General features: G+C 40.0%; 1 long non-coding RNA gene across 2 annotated transcripts in view; it reads right to left on the bottom strand.

Annotated features, from left to right (window-relative positions):
- The window catches only part of LOC138681942 (uncharacterized), a 38376-nt gene extending 26160 nt beyond the window's left edge, over positions 1-12216 (bottom strand). The window contains exons 1-2 of one of the 2 annotated variants that reach the window (XR_011322173.1): positions 11553-12216; positions 11175-11212 (exon numbers count right to left, since the gene is read on the bottom strand). This is a non-coding gene — a long non-coding RNA (uncharacterized lncRNA). Of the gene's footprint in view, positions 1-11174 lie in introns of both variants that reach the window. The other variant, XR_011322172.1, reaches the window with a different exon arrangement.
- Positions 12217-17752: the final 5536 nt, after the last annotated feature.

Raw genomic sequence — 17752 nt, 5'->3', positions numbered from 1 at the left:
TTTAAAAAAAAAAAGAATAGAAACCATTTAAAACATTTTGGTGCACCTGTTGTGCTGCATTATGACCCACTGTGATTTCAATTTATGTCACATGAGAACAGGCCACTGGAGCACCAGATTGCATCATGTGCAAAAACCTTAGCAGTGCTGGAAATTGATGTCACATCACATTTTCTAATGCATATCTATGCATATAATGCATAGAAACAAGAGGGCTAAGTTAAGATCAAAAAAAGAAAATACGCATGGCATGAATGAGGTTAGGCAGAACCATTCTGATTTATACACGTGTCCTTTAGAGGCTGGAAACCTCTGCTGCACAATGAAGACCTCTGTCACTTGAGATATTGAGAACCTAGTAGCAATAGCAGATTGTCATCTTTTCTGGTGGATCAGCCACAAGGGGGAAGTAAGACACATTTTTAGGTGGGTTTCAGGTGTTTGCTGACATTAGAGGAACACTGTAAATTAAGAAAACTTGAAAAAATTCCATGTTCTGGTTAGGGGCAGGGTCTACAGATGAATGCTCCTGTCTCATCTCTGCTCAGCGAAACAGTCTTTTCTGTCACTTGAAGACCCTCCTTCAGGTTCTTTTCTGGTCCTATCTTCTCCAGCTGCCATCCTGCCTTTCTCCTTGACCAACTGTCCCAAGAGGGATAAAAGAATTTGGCAAAGTGCTCTGGAGCACACGAAAGACCAAAACTTAGGTACTTAAATGGAAAATGCAGAAATGAACAAAATATTAATCATATGAGCTTACAGTTAAGCACCTTTGAGAGCCCTCAAGAAGAGAGGCTTGGCTTGGAAACCTGCACTATGAACACACTCATTGAATAATCATGTTTTGTGGAAGGAGATTTCAAATACACTGCAGAGTCCTGTTCAGAAGAATCCAGCAATGCTTTTTCTCCTCACAAGGCACAAGACAAAATGTGCCTTTGCAAAGCACATTTTGCAGTCCAGCAGCCTCTTCATTGGAAAAATGGCGACAATAATATTTCTCTGCCTTACAATTGTACTGCAAATGCTAATGATGACAAAATTCCGCAAGAAATGCTTGGAGAGCATTTAAAATGCTAGAAATGCTAAAAAGTCATTCCTTAGCTGCCTAAACAGTGTACTAAAAATCTAACTGCTATTATGTAGCAACCCTTTACAGCCAGAAGAGCAGATGCACTCTGGATTAAACCCAATAAAACACCCTTTTCTTAGGGAAGAAAGAACAAACACATGATCTGAGTTCTGCTTGGTGCCAGTGATGCTTCCAGTGATGTACTGTGTCCACTTTTTGACAACTGAACTTAAAAACGGATGTGGACAATTTGGAGAGCAGAGGTCAGAAGAGAATGAGAATGATTAGAAAATAAGGTGTATGAATGAAGGGTGAAGGAATTGTGGTTATTCCATCTAAAAGTAAGGAAGACTGAGAGAGAAATGGTAGCAGCTGAGAGATATGTAAGAGAAAGAGAATAATCTGTATGACAAGCCCAATGTGGATAGGACAAGCAGTAATAGTCTTGAATCACAGCAAGAGGGATTTGGGTTAGACATTAAGAAAAAAATTCTAATTGTAAGAAAAGTTAAGCACTGGAGAAGAACACTTACCTCACCTGGGGAGACTGTGGGATCTCCACCGTTGGGAGATTTCAAGAACAAGTCATGCAGATATCTTTCAGGCACGTTCAAGGTCCTGCCATTTACATAGACTAACTGATGAAGAGACCCCTATTTCCTGTGATTCTAAGTTTTACTAATTTTTCCAAACACTGAGAAGAGGTTTGTTTGTGTGAGAGCTACAGGGACTAGCCACTAAGTGTGTGGAAGCTATTAATGAAAAGCAAGCTTAATGGATCTTCCAAAAATATTCACCTTCATTTCAGTGTGGGAAGCCGATAACCTATTGCTGAAGGAATCCTGTTCTGACAGGAAGAGGACCAGGAAATGAATTCTCCCTGGAAATTTCCTTCTGTGTTGCAGCCAAGCCTGCGGGATGACCTTCCCAGGATTGTTCTCCTTCCACTTATGAGCAGCTGCTGGGAAGTAGCTTTCTGCAGACTGAACAGATGGTAGAAGGATCGGGATGCTGGTGAACTCGTGCTCCAGGAGGACGGGAAGGAGCACGAATCCTCAGAGGACGTGGTTCTGTTGTACTTTTCTGTACAGAAAAGTGTCCCATCTGAGGCTGGACAAGTAGGTGGTTTTCAGGGGTTGTAAGGACTCTGGATGTCAATAATGTCATGGCAACACTAAGACCATGAAAACGATGGAAAGGTGCTATGACAGACCAGTTATTGAGAGAGAGTCCACACTGAGGTCCACTTTCTGGCCTGAAAGGCAACCAGTGCTTTGAGTTCTTCTGCAGGGTGAAGCAGAGACTACAGGGCTGGAAAAGGGCCAAGAGAAAGGAACTTTGCAGGGAAAGTGTGGCTTATGGAAGACTTAGCCAGGACTTCCACTTAGCTTCAGTGCCCAGCACCCGCCACATGGCATGGCTCGTGTTTTAGTTTCTCTCTTGCAATGAATAAACTTCAGCTAGAGGAACAGTTTCAACTAAGATTTACCTGCTCCTCACAGGAAAACTGCGGTTTGCCTGAGAGATCAGAGAAGTCAGACTACCACGGCTTTGAGTGTATGAGGTCCATCTATGGTGTGACGGGTGGGTCTAGGATCACTGGATCTACAGTTTGTGTAGCGTACAGGCAGCCTGTGCATAGACAGTGGCTGTTTATCCAGGATTTCTGGATGATAGTTCATTGCTCTAATTGAATCATGAATGCCTGGAAATACTGAGCAAATTATTAGTGACCATGAGTCCTGCTTAGAACAGAAAAAACAGGTTATATCAGTCTTTTTAAGGGCCTATGGTAGCACTGGATTTGAATTTTTTATATGCATAATGGCTTTCCACAGAGCATGACTATGAAAGACGGCTTTGGGCACCATGGAAAAAACCTGGGCAAAAAAGTAGGGTAGGATCAGTGAAAACCAACATGTATAAATATATCTAGATGTGAAACACTGGTGAGGACCCACAGAGGATAAGGAAAGAATGAGTGATTTGATGAAAGAAGCAGCATAAGGGATGTTCTTGTTGTCACACTTGAAGGTTGAATACAACCAGAGAGTTGGGGGGGGGGGTGAAAATAATGGAGGAAAACCGCACCCCTACTCAGGGAAGCAAGGTCACTGTTCTTACAGAGATAAGATTGCCCTGCAATGGTGTTGCACACAAAACCAACAGACTTTCCAGGATCTTGACTCGGGAAGGTGCATTTATTGCGATACTAAATTCATGAACCACTCCATGTTAAGAACATCTTGCTTTCTGATGTGCTTTTGGAAACTCAGAGAGCAAACTGATGTGAGAGCCAGTCCTTCCACATGAAGTACTGACTGTTAGTTTGATGGGCCCCGTGCTGTAACCTGTGCTCTTAGCAGAACCACAACAAGGACTTGCCTCCTTCATCTTGCTTCTTATTGCACCCTTCTTAGATGACAACAAAGATGAGAAGGACCCACAGGCAGAAGGAGAAGGATGAGGAGAAGATTTCTATTTTGAACAGGAAGGCAGGATTAATATAGAGAAGAAGTGAAATTCAGACAGGTGTTCATATTTTTTACACCTCTGGTTCAAGTGGATCCTCAAATACTCCTGGTCCTGTAGAACTGCAGCCTTTGGGCAGTGGCTGGCAAAAATGCAGTATAACCTTTGGTACAGCCCTGTTGGAAAGACTGCACAAAGTTCTGGCCCCTTGATCATAGGAGAAACTGGAGCAAAAAGTTTCCCTTCACCAACTTTCATTTTTTACCCACACAATCAATTCTGTGTCCCAAGGGCTTTGGTCTCTGCTTTGTCTTGGGACCCTTCTCATGACTGTTTCTTTCATTTTTTTCTGTTCTCGTAGTTCGCTTCCTCCTTCACTGAAGCAAAACCCAGTCAGTTTTAAACAACCTACAGCCCCTACTTTTCCCACTAGAAAACCCCACACTGCATTCATCACGGGCTGTGGTTACCCATTTGGGGACAGGGTTGACTTGAATGCCTTTAAGCATAACAAATTGGGTAGGCAGGATTTTGCAAGACCGAGGTCCTGTTTGTCAGTGCACCACAACGCTGCTGCTAACTTGAGCCACGACTGCAAGAGAACTAGGAATCACCCAGCAATGAGGATTTGAGGCCAGATTATCGACAGTTGCCTATAGAGCATTTTGTTCTTCGTGTTCCAGCTTTGGGTACCCACTGATGGCCAGTCCTTCATTTGGGAGAGGGGAGGCGTGATATTACACTTCTGCTTTATCCAACTTGTCCTCCAAGTGGTAAATATGTGTGTGTGGGTATGCACATATGCAAAGAAAACTTAAAATAATTTAAGAAGGAATTACAAAATCCAAGATGCCATAATCTTACTTACTAAAGAAAAAAAAAGAAACTAAAAACCCCCTCCTACATATGAGCAGCTAAACATTACTGCACTTCAAAATACACCTGGGGAAAAAAAAAAAATTGCTGGACTTAAATACACTAACAAACTTACACTGCCGTAAAACAATGAATTTGAGGACTTCAGCCAGATCAGCTATTCATGATGTTCTCCTGTTTTGCCAACATATTATGATACGAGAAAACATCTGTAAATCCTGATGTAACGATGTAGTCTGGGTTATATTCCATTCCAAAAACCTTCAATAAACAATATATTAAACATATAGCATACAACACATCTGAGTGTTAGGAAATGGGGTACAGTTTTGCATCTGCTATGGGAGCTGAGGAAGCATTCATCCTCCTCCTGCCCTACCTTTGTCCTGACCCCTCCAGATCCCCCACGTCTCAGAGGTCCCCACAGCTCTCTCTACTTTTCAGTTATCTTCAATCAACCAATTCCGACAGCATGTTTTCACGTGAAAACAAAACACATCAGCCAAATTAGAATGGTGTTAAAATCAGGTGGAATTAGATGGAGTCTATGGTTTAAAACACAGACTTCTCTTTGTGCTAGCAAGCAATATTTGTGGCCAAGAAAGCTTTAAAATCCTTTTCTCAAGATAGTTCATCTACATCTGCTGCCTGGACATTTGGTTTTGGATTAAGGTGGGGTGAGAGTTGGTGTGGGTAAATTGTGAAGTGAAATATTGATCCTCATCAAAATTATCTGACAAAGGCAGCTTAAGAGTATTGTATTGATGCTGTAAAAAGAGGGGTTGACAATATATAGTATTTAGCAGCATTAGGGTAAGGTAGGGATATTGCACTGGGAGAACACTATTTCTTAATGAAGACTTACTATTGCCTTTGAAACTGGAAGGTAAATTGATGCATTTATCTCACAGCATTCAAATATCGGATACAAATACATCTTAAAATATCACCATAATGTCATTCTTCCTATACTTTCTAAGGAGTCCTGTCCCCGGAATTGTCTATAAACTGCCCTTTTAACCCTTTAACATAAATGTTCCCCCAAAATTCTCAAAGGTAATATGTAGAGAAAAGTACTTATTTTAATAACATGGCAGGCCTGGCTGGAAATGACAAAACCCAAGAAATTCATGGCTAAGATTGAAACTCCGTCTTTGCGACACCCCGTTGTGCTTTGTTGCATTTTAATAAGTGTTCATCTGACCCTCTGCCAGTTAATTACGGGGATCTTCAGAATTTTGTTCTGGCCCCCTTGCTCTTCCGTACTGATGTGCTCCTTTCACTTCTATTTTTAGGGACCTTAAGGTGAGTTATCATTGTTAACCTGCTAACACCCAGATCTATTTTGCTCTTTTAGCTGATCCTGCTAAGGCAGCTTTTAGTCTTTTCATCTTACCTCCCTAAAGCGCAAATTGGGATCTTAAATGAATCTCTTAAAAGAAAAAAAAAAAAGAGAGAGGGAGAAGAATCACAAAATTTAGATCCTCTTCTCCCTTCTCCCCACCAAACTACTAAAAAGTAGCTCCAAGTTTTCAGTTCCATTAGATGAAAATCTGTTTATCATTTACAGTATGACCAACAGAATTGAAGTGCTGGTAGATCTTATTTAGCCATTTCCTTTATTTTTTTTTTCCTTTTTTTTCTTACCGTTTTAAAGTTACCTACTTTGATTTACTTTGGATTTCCCATGTGAAAATAAGAAGAGATTAAGAGGTTACCATAAATCTTCCCACAGCACAACCTCTCTTGTTCCCATTAAGGTGTAGGAATCTCCTTTTATTACCTCCACAGCAAAAAGCAATACATGTATCTAGGATAATTTTAATTCAGAGGGGAGAGAGAGAACAAAACAAAACAAACACAAAAAAAACCTATGGAAGAAAATGTTTCCTAGTGCCTCCTGTGGCTGTTCTCTGCATCAAGATTTTGTAGGTTACTCCTGAAAGAAACAAGGATTGGAGAATGAATGGTTTTCCTCTGAAATGTAGCCTGTCACCCATGAGGAGACATTGCTCTGCTTGGTAAAGGAAAGGAACCTCAGGAGGGGGCAGAAGTAAAGCTAGACATCATTAAAGAACAACAAAAAATTGTGATTATTTAGAGGTTCCTGGATACAATGACAATAGAGACAGTTTTTCAAAACACTGTAGACAAACATTGATATAGTTATACTTGTCTGAAACAGTCCTCTGAATCGTCTGAGATTTGTCCATCGCTAGAAAAATTTAATGAATACTATTTTATTAGTGGAATTTTCCCATTGAATGCAAATGATTCCAAAAGTTTATTTTCAGAATGTTTCATGCTTGCCTTTGTCAGACAGCTGGTTGAGGGAAAGGGTTTCAAAAATAAAGAAAATTATATGTAATGAATAACCAATTGCAGTAGATGCTAGGAGACTTAATGTGTTTTTATTGTGAGGACATAATGCTGCTATAACCTAACCTTCTCCACCCCCATAGGGTAAAGAACACTTAATGAAGGAGAGGATGCTTTTATTAATCTGCAGTCCTTTTCTGTGCTATATAATATTCATTAGATATTCATTAGTAATTTCTTCCATCCAGCCCATATTTTGTAGACAAAAATCTTTTTCAACCTTTGAGAAGACCGATAAATAGTTAACTAATACACATTGTCTATTTTTTCAATATAATCAATAAAATCTTAACACATTTATATGCTCTGATACGTGGGAGGTCAACACGCATTTTGTTTTGAGAAAATCTTTCAAGACTCGGATTACCAAGACTCCAAACTTCTGTTCTTTGAACATCTCTCTGACTGTACTTCTTAGAAGCAGTCTCCCCGGGTGTAGCTTTGTTCTGATAAAGTCATCCCAATGGTGGATTTTCCACTTGGTGTGTATATGTTACAAATAACATGATTTTCTTGTCACGTGGTTTTTTTTTTTTTTTTTTTTACAGGTTCCAAACTTCCTTCTCCTCTCCCCACTCAGAAAATATTAGATTTCCAAGTAGGTGCTGGGCTAAGCTCTTTGGTTCTCCTCTCTACTCCTAAACAAAGTTAATGCCTGCTTGTTAGCTCTGCTTCTTTAGCTTTGGTCCAAAGCTGGTTTTCTGTTTACACTTAGGCATTTGATCAGCTACTTAGATTGTTTTATTAGATTTTCATTTCAAACAAGAATTGTAGGAAGAATACCTCCTTATAGTGGAGAATACCTCCTTAAAGCTGAGAAAGCCCCGGCTTTATTTTAGTGGGCAAGAAAGGCAACATTCTGAAAGCCTGAAACATTATCAATTGAAGGGTTAAGTGACGGCATGCATTTTTATAGCATACTGTTGCTCCAGTGAACTTGAACATTAAGCCTATGATTAACTTTACCTTTTCTATTTTAAATAAAAACCTAACTTTGATTTTTGTTTTTTTATTTCTAAGGAGATTGGGTAAAAATATCCCAAACTAAAGTAATTCTACTCCTCACCCCTTTTGGACTGTGAACACAATGGGTTCCTACGCTCATACTTGCTGACAGGATATTACTGCTTTCTTTGATATATAATTTTATAGTATCTGCTCCTAGTCAATTGCCCTTTGATATGTAATTTTATAGTATCTCCTACCAGCTTCTCGGACCTTTTTTATTGGCCTTGGTCAAATCAGGTGTATAAAGTAAGAACATCAGCATGAGGAGTTTGAGTTGAATGAGAATGAGTTGTCCATTAATTCTGCTGGTAGATCCAGTATTATGAAAGATTTCTGCCACCTATTTCCAAAGGTTTGTTGATTAGTCTGTCCTGGCTTGCCCAAGGGGCTACTGCCAAATCTTTCAGCCCTGATCCTGCAGTTGAATCTTCATGTCTGGGATCCTATTGACCTCAGCAAGTTTTTAGGCAGATACTAACATCAGACAACCATGAATTTGTTCAGGGAGAATTTCCTAAGACAATCAGTTGCGGAGTTGCTGAGAATTTCTGATGGGCTGGAGATCAACAAATGCACGGATCGTGCAGGTTCTCGTCTTCTATATGGTCCCAGTAACAGTATCTGCCCATGTGTCATCGGTGGGACCCAGGGACCCTGGTGACATGGTGTCCTATGTATATCTCTCGCTGTATATACATATGTACCTGTACATACACACTTATACATGCATACATATATCTACTAGCATCATGTAGCTAATTTACATACAAGTATGCATATATATAATTACAAGTAGGCACTTGTCTCCTGAGTGCATTCGTCCAGTTTCCGATTTGCCATATATTCTGTGTTTGAGATGATCTGTTTTCTCCATAGGATTCTGGGCATGGATATGACTTATGTCAGTCATGTCACCTCATTCAGTTAAAGCACAAAAAGTGAGAGAAAAGTCAGACAACTGGGAATTACGATATCCTTTGCATTAAAAAATAAACGCATAGGTAAATATGTTACATGCTCAAGTATCTTGGTTTTTTTTTCCAATTATAGTGTGCTAGAGGTAGCTGATTTGGGATTTTGGGTCTGATTCCTTTCTTAAGCACACAAATATAAATAAGGAGGAACACTGCTAAGTCCACTGAGGGCAGCCTTATAAGACTACCTAAGAAAGAGGTCTTTGTTTCTGGACTTCAGGCTAATATTTTTAGTTTTCTTTCTGTGGGAGTGATAAATGCAAAACTAACTTCCAAACCCCACTCACTTCTCTTACTGATCCAGAATATGACCACAAGATATGGTTCTAATAAACCAACCTAAAAAAAGGAACTCTGATCTCCTAAGAGCACCAGAATAAAGTTTGCATTAATTCCTGGTTAATACAACAGTTATGTAATTAATAAAAAAAGTATCCAGAACAGTAAGCACATTCTGGAGCTAAGATTATTTTCCTTTACCGCAATGAACATCACTCTTTTAAAAAATACTTCATCCCTGGAAATAAAGAAACTATACTTCTATTAATTTCCTTGAGTATTTTAGATAAAAATGTTGTCTATTTCCAAGTGATCCACGTGTACCCCCTTATTTAATTTTTTTTAAAATGCAGCTATTGATATAATATAAAATACTCTTTGTGCAACAAAAAGCCTGCCAGGACTGTGAGTTCTGACATAAAGGACCTAGGATAGACTGTTGCACAATACCTAGAGTTTAGTTTCTCTTAAAACTTGTGTTTAACCGTTAAAATGAAATGATGGTAAATGTAAAGTTGGAACCCATTTTTATAAACACTGATTAAAATGCAGAGTTGGTAACTTGGAAAACGTCCCAATGATACCTGAGGGGTGAAGCAGGAGGATTAGAGATACTGAGGAAGAAACACACAGAACTGATCATTTTCCCACTGTATCAATTTAAAAAGCTGTAGTTCTTGTTTCTTATAAATATAGTCTCTTTGTAGTTTCCTTACAGCCTCAAATTTGTTGAAGAAAATGTGACATCACTACAGATAGCTTCTTTAAAGTCTTCTCAAGCTGCATTCCACTTTGTAAACATCTCTGAATAACAGAACATGCAGGGCTAGATCCTGCCCTCTGCCATGTGCAGAAAATCCTGTCGGAGTTCACCAAGGTTAACGCATGCAGCGGGAACTCCAGTTTGGCCTACCCCTCTTTACTGGGAGGCTAGCCATCTTATTTTTCCAATCTTTTTCTCCAAACTTTTGTTGGATAAGCCTTCGCCCCCCAACCCACTTTTTTTTTTTTTTTTTAAATTAAGGAAGATGGGAAGAAAGTGAATTTTCAAGTCACACAACTCTGCCACATGAAGATCCACATGGTTATGCCAAGGGCCTGCACCCCTGGCTGCCTCAGAAAGTCAGAAAGTGAAATATGAATCTGGTTATAAGATGAAAGTTGTGGAGTTGGAGTAACATACAAAAGCTGGGAATAAAACTTGCTAAACTGAGCAGAGAGTGTAATAATTGACCATATATGTTCCATAGGACTTTGCTGAACGACCTGCTGTTACCAATATCACCTGCCACAAAGGCATGTTGCATACAATAATAATTTTGTGTTTGTAAATCATCTCGAAGACATAAATTCCCATATCATGTCAGTGCTCGATAGAATATGCTACATATTTTTCATTTTTTTGTTAAGGATTGAATTTTTCTTTGGAGTTATAATTATATTCTACCTCACGAAGAAAACAGGACATCGTCCATCTTAAAATACATAGTAACCAAAATTAAAATTTGCCCTTTGTCGGAGGGAAATTTGACGCTAATTTTATTTCACGTGAAAAACTTTTTTCCCTCCCCCCAAATATTCACAGACAAGGGATAGCGCAGCTTTGACAGAGAAATACACTTTGGAGGAGTGAGTTTGCATCGTAAGGACTCTTTCGGGCGCCCCGCTGCCCTGCCCAAAAGCTGCTCCAGAGGTTAAACCAATGGTCATTCCCCCGAATGCCAACACCTCCTCCGAAAGATGGGGCGGGAGCAGCAGCAGCAGCAGCAAGTAGCCTGCTGCACAGGCTCTCCTGGAATGCAAACTGGTTTTTAAGAAAAATACTAATATTTAGAGAGCGAAATATTTACTGATATTCCCCTAGCCAAACACTGCAGCTGTAACTATAAAGCATGAAGATGGTAAAGCAGCCAGACCCCTTCCTAACGGTGGTTTTTATTTTTTTTTTTTCTCTCCTAACTATAATGGGTGACTGCTTTTCTGCCTAAACAGCTCTAAAGGGCTATGAAAACTGAAGTCCTTCAAAGCTGTTAAATGTTTCCTCAGATTTACAATAAAATTCTGCATTACAAATCTCCTAGTAAAATCTCTGAAGCATTGCAAGCAGTACTTACATAATTTTCCGTTAAGTCAGTATTTGTGTATTCAACACCTAGAAAATAAGGAAAGTGAACGTGGATAGGGAAGGGAAAAAAACAAAGGCGGGGGGGGGGGGGAGAAAAAAGAAAAAAAAAGAAAAAAAAAAAAAAAAAAGAAATCCCTACCCTGAAACAGCCATGCAGCTATTAAACATATGCCAAAGTAAACAATAGTGTGAGGGTCTGCCATAGCTTTGCCCTGCAGGTAGACGGCAGGCGGCACAGAAGGAAAGCAAATGGCAAGGAAAAGAGAAAGACGGTTCGGGATGTGGATGAGATGCCGAGCCCTGAGAGCATGAACGGCCTGATTGTGATCCTCAAGTCACACCATCAGCCATGCAAAACAGGACATACCTTTCTGGCTTGCTGGTTCTGTCGGCTGAAACAAAGCAGTCCCATTCTCAGCGGGAGGCCAAATCAAAATGAAATTTTATTTAGTCTGCACTGTCCCCAGATTGGGTTTCAGAATGACTGCTTTAGGAGATAGCATGGATGTGGCTGATGCATGCTTTGCATATGAAACTGCAATAGGGGGAAAAAAAAAAAAAAAATCTACATAATCAAAAAAATCTGTGCCGTGTGTATGGCAAAAACCCCTGGACGTTAGTAAAGCAGCTACAATGGATGTTTTAAAAAATGACCTTTCTGAATAAAATGCGCATTTGTGCTCTGCAATACTATTTTCAATAAATATATAATAGATCATTTTGCATGTAATTATTCAGAAGCTGCCCTGAGAGACTGAAATATCAAATCATTTTTCTTATTTTTTTTTAATCACGGAGCAGAATTACAGTTTGGAAACAAATACAGAGAAAATGTATATCTAAAGGAGGATTTCTGTGTCTTGCAGTGGCTGGCAGTGATTGCACCTCAGAATCCCCTTCAATTTAATTTTTTTGTTAAAGTCCCTGTTTCCTAGAGTACCCAAAGAAAGGCCTACTGCAGTAAAGAACATCTGCTTTTTGTACCACTGATCTAATGCATTCCACCTTGCACTTTTAAGACAGGATCCATTCTTTGATTAGACACACTGAATTTTACAGACTATTAATAAATAAAAAAGATCATCAACTGATCGCACAGTATTTTCATCAGAAGTTAGAAATAACTTACAAAGGCAAGGAATAGTCTGCCGAATATGCAGGGCATACACCATGTAATGCCTTTGTTGTCAGTTATGCTGCAAATGAGATTTTCAAATAGGATTTGCAGAGGCAGGGCAGTGATCAACACAGTGCAACATCCAGGAAAGGGAAGTTGAGCACCGTATTCTGTGAAACAAGGGGGCAGAAGGGAGCCTGTTTGTAAATACGTATTATTATCCAAAGAAAAAGACTTAGCACTGCTTGATTTTGCTACCCCAGCTACTCGGAACCAGGTGATACCAATAATTTTGTAGGTGCACGTCTGCGTGGGCACGTGTGTTTGTATTTTCCTGTGTGCAGGGCATGTAAGCCCGGAGTCTGTGCACATGTACACGCTTGATGCTTACACTGTAAAAGACAAGCGAAAGGCAGAACAAACAATACACATGTTTTCAATTGACAGATATTTCTCTGCTAAAACAAGCAGTGCTAATACTGTGCTCTCTAGCATATGGACAGCCAAAGAATGGGAAGGAAAAAACAAAACCCAACACCATAAAATCTTTAAGAATGCAAAGGGGATAACGATCCCAAATAAACAACAGAGATAAAAACTTCCAGGAATAATGAGATACAGTGCAAATCATTCACACAATGTGCTTTCACACAGCAATGACGGAAGTCACTGACAACAATGCAACCATGTGCAGATACTCCTTGGAGAAATAGTCGAGCAAATTTTGTAATTCTGTCTTCTGTGCTTTGCAGGCTGAGTTTGAGACTTGCCATAACAAAATGTGCTAGAATATTGGTGCTTTAAAATTAAGCATTGGACATTATGGAAGGTAACTTCATAATGAGTTCTCCTATTGCTATTTAAAGCTAGAAATCCATAAGGAGCACAGTGAAAAATATAACATTTGTTCTCCTTATGTCTTGGAACAACTGTTTTTGTATTTGTAGTCATTCTAACCGTTGTTCCAAACAAGACATTCAGATAGTCCCTAGCCTCGTGCTGTATCGTATTTATTCTGATGTATATCTTATAGCAAAGCTTTGTCTTTATTGAATTAATTGGATTTATTTTTTTTTGGCATTATGATTTTTATAAATGCTGCTTTTTTCTCACAGAACTTCCCACTTTAGGGAAAAAGAAAGATGTGATTGCTTTAAAAATAGAAGACCAAAAACAAAGCTAGTATTCCCAAAATTCAATGCACCTGGCATTCACTTTATACCTAATAAGCATCCGTGAATATGCAAATGTTCAATGTCTCCAGTAACCTCATTAATTTATTCCTCAGGCAATCAAAGAATGTGAACCAGTCCTCTGCTACTAATACTGGAAGTGGTACGCCGCTCAGCATTGCTAGAATCATCTGAAAGCACATTCTGCATATTGAAAACTGTTTCATCTTTCTTCCTTCCTTTGCCACTCTAATTCAAACAAAGACTTCCTACCTCAGTTTACATAGCTGACAGCAAAAGTTGAAAAATGCCAAAAAATAATTAAGACATAGATATATTTTTTATATATATATATGTATCCACGTGCACGCATACAGGCTGGGAAGATAAATAGTTTAAAGAGATCTCAACAGAATTCCAGTTTGAAAACCATCTGAGTTTCCTTATTTATTTATTTGGAGAGGGGGGAGCTTGGGCAGGACAGGGCGGGAGAAATGACCTGCCTCCTACTCTGCAGAGCAGCTGAATAATCTTTTCCTTTGCCCACATTAAAAGCCCTGAATAATGTTTATAAAATGTTAGGGAATCCCGGTAGGTTTCCTATTTAACAAGCCATGTATGACAAATCACAGTGTAATGTACTACGTTCTTAATCTTTAATTAGAATGTGAATATCTGCGCGAGAACGCAGTTAACTTTGACACATTAAATCTTCTGGTTAAAGTGCCTTACAGGAAGTGCAAAGATGAAACACTGCAACAATCTACTGCCTTTCTCCATTCACCCAGACAGTTGGGGAAGGATGATAACATCTTGTAATACCTGCTCTGTAGTAATTAATCGCTGTGGTATTTAGGACCATTCAAGTAGACAAATATGACAGAGACAGGGACAATTAGGAACCTTGTTCAAGCTACATTAACTTTTCCAGCTATTACAACACAGCAGCTCAAGTTTGCTTGTAAAAGCTGCAGAGGGATTGTTATGCATTAGCCGTGCGATTATTAATGAAAGAAAAGGAGAATTGTGTTTATTGTAGTTTGAAAATTGCAAATAAATTTCAATTATCTGCTATGTCATTTTGTTAAACATGCATTCTGGAAATGCCTGTGTACTCTAAATCATGAGCTACTTAGAGCAAACTAATACTAGAAAGCCTTTGGGAGATATAAAGTCAATATTTTTGTTGAACTGGCCTTCTTTCTTGTTGAAACTGGAGATAGACAGAGCTACCTGAAGGTATTTCAGGTAGTTAGCGAACCCTCTGGCATTCACCCTGCCTCCGTGAACCAACAGGCAGTCGGATCAGACTTCGACACGTGGCCGATGGAACACGCGCTCTGCTCCGCGAGAACGGGAAATCTCAACTCCTTTACTGATCACGTGCGTAAAGAGCACCCAGATCAATAAATAAACAACCGGGGGCAAAGCCCTCAAAAAAACTCCCCTTTGCCTCTTTCCCATTATCGCCACAGTCATCACCAGAACGGACCGAACGAAAAATGGGGGAAAGACTTGGGGCGCAGGGTGGATTATGTATTTTAAAGGTTACACGCCGCGCTTTACTTTCCTATCAATAAGGAGCAGCAAACGCACCGCAGATTACAAAGTTTATGTTTTAACTACACATTTGAGGCAGCATCATTTGCCATGGCTGTTTGGTACCACATGAACACGTGTCAGTTCTCAATGTTAAAGGAGGATGGGCAGAAAACAACAGAACTGGACAAACACTGCAAGGACTTTGGGATGAATATTCACTCGGTGGCTGTTTTCTTTAAAAAAAAAAAAGAAATCACCTAAACCTGTGGCCCTTTTATGTTCACTTTCTATGAATATTTGAACTAGAGTTTCTTAGCAGCATGAATGCTTGCAGAAAGCTAATTTGAAAGTCATACGGGCGAGTGTTTGTGGAAAACGAATTCTAAATTTGCATGTGCAAATATTTGCACTGGGTATGCTGCCGTCTTCCCCCAGTCAGGGAGCAGCCGCGCTGCCACGTGCCTCGCCCCACCAATCCCATCCGAGGAACCCAGCTTGAGTTTCAAATATTGTGTCAAATTTGCCCAGTGAACTTGTTTACGATCGAGCCCCAAAGTAGGGAAAAAAAAAGTGTTAAAAGTGTATGAGATGTACTCGAACAACAAATGTTTGCAGCGATGGGAGATGCGGAGCTGGGCATTTCAAAAGCAGAGACAGAGGCACGCTGGCACAAAGCGGAGTTTGTTAGAAAGTGTTCGTTCAGCTCTGGTAAGGCTGTTTTTACCTCCTCTCTCCTTCCAGGGGGTAAGAAAGAAAACAGAAGGGTAAAAACACCAGTCAGGACAGGGAACATTCTCTGCCCATCTGCCCAGTTTGTGGTCAATCTATTAAAATACTGCCCTTTAATTTCAAGATATTTGTGAGCCTCAAAGCGCCTTCTGAATGTGTAGGACAGAACTCCACCATTTATTTGCAGGTGAGGCCATCCATGTGTTTTCTGTGGTTTTTTTTTTTTTTTCCAATTTTAGTAGTTGCAAACTACATTGCCACATGCGTGCCGTTTTCCGCGACCTGCATCATTGTACTCTAGAAATAAAAAGAAAAAAAAAAAACAAAACAGCTTAGCCCGGCAGAAATCTGCATCCCCACCCCAGAATCTGTTGTCACAAAATGAAGGAGGGAGGGGGCCGGGGAGAAGGGGGAAAGCAGCTCAGTGCACAGCAACAATTCCCCCTCTCAGCTGAGCTGCAATGATGTCAGCTTTCTGATTACAAACTGCTTATTTATGCTTCAACAGCTGCCAAGAGCAGCAAATAAGTGGCTAAAAGAGTGTCTAGACCAGGCATTCAGGCCTCTATTGTTTGCTGGTTGTTACCTGGTTGACAGCGATGGGTACAGCTGCCTGGTGTGAAAGAGAGCAAGGGATGGGGAGGCAGTGATTGACAGAAGGGCCCTCGGGGTCAGGCACAGCCAGCCCCGATGGCCCCATGGCTTTATGTTCCCCGCTCTAAAGGGAAAGCGATGGCTCTGCCTAGAGGTTGGAGGTGAAAGGAAATGTTTGAGGGTAATGACAGAAAAAAAAAAAAAAAAAAATCCTTTAGCCAAATTTGTGATCATGAACAGTTACGCTGGGGAATTTCAGCCCAAGTGGTAGGCAGTTTTCTCTATATGCAGAAATGGTTATTGGTAGCCACTGCAGGAATAATAATGCGTTGCGTGCATGTGGGTAAAAACGTCTCTTTGTGCAGTCCTTCACACAGGAGCTTAAAACTGTGGGCAGTTTTATTTTTATTTAGCTTAAAAACTGATAACACTGCTAAAGACTGGTACTATGCGCTATGAAATTCATTCTGCTCCAGGGCTAGCTTGAAAAGCATTCCCGAGCTTTTCTGAAAAATATTCAGGTATTTGAGAGGGAAAAATAGATATTCGGATTAGACAATGATCTATCAAAAGCTCCCATCTACTCACTCAGTGAACTTTGCTCTCTTCATTTAGATTCTGGAGGGACAGTGCCTCTTAAAACAAGTCAGTGGGAAGAGCTAGCCAGTGAGCAGGCTGACCAAAATCCATAAAATGCCTCTTTTTAGCCAATATAGAGATGTCCTCAGTCTGGTTCTGATCTCACACATGCTAGTGTGGTCCAGGCATAATCCTACTGAACTCAAAGGAGTGGCATTGATTCAAGCCAACTGCAATCACTGGCAGGCTGACTGAATTTCTCACCTCCCACCCTAGCCTACCCCCACGGTGGGATATTGTTCAGCAAAGAGGCAAAAGCTCTCAGAAGTTTTAAAAGGATGAAGCCAATGAGTTGTTTTTAATAGCACAACAAAACCAGATTCGAAAGTCTTGGAACAACGTGCAAAAACTATGAAGATAGGGTGTACCCTGGGAAAAATTAAAGCTTTATGTACACCGGTAGGTCCACCCCTACCTTCGCCCAAACACATGCAGATTAAGTTGCTGGGCAGCCATGAGTAGAATTAATCTTACATTCCTGTTTGGCATTTTCTGACACCAGGCGAAGTCCTATGCCAAGAAAAAAAGTTGATTTTCAGAGCTTGTTACATATGACAGAATTATTAAATGTTTTATGACCATATGGTATAATTTTTTTACTGTAGTATTTGAAATAGATTATAATTAACAAATGAGTAACCTTTCTCCAGTAAAAGATAAGAAAACCCTAAAAAATAGTCTGGGCTTCAGTAGCAGCTAGAGAGGTACAAGTACAGCGGAGCACCTGAGTAGCACAAGCTTAATTTGGGTATACAGTTGGCTTTCTACATATCT

This window comes from Haliaeetus albicilla, chromosome 25, assembly GCF_947461875.1.
Source record: "Haliaeetus albicilla chromosome 25, bHalAlb1.1, whole genome shotgun sequence".
Taxonomy (NCBI): Eukaryota; Metazoa; Chordata; class Aves; order Accipitriformes; family Accipitridae; genus Haliaeetus; species Haliaeetus albicilla.
The sequence above is the reverse complement of the archived record's forward strand: the minus strand, read 5'-3'. Positions and strand labels throughout refer to the sequence as shown.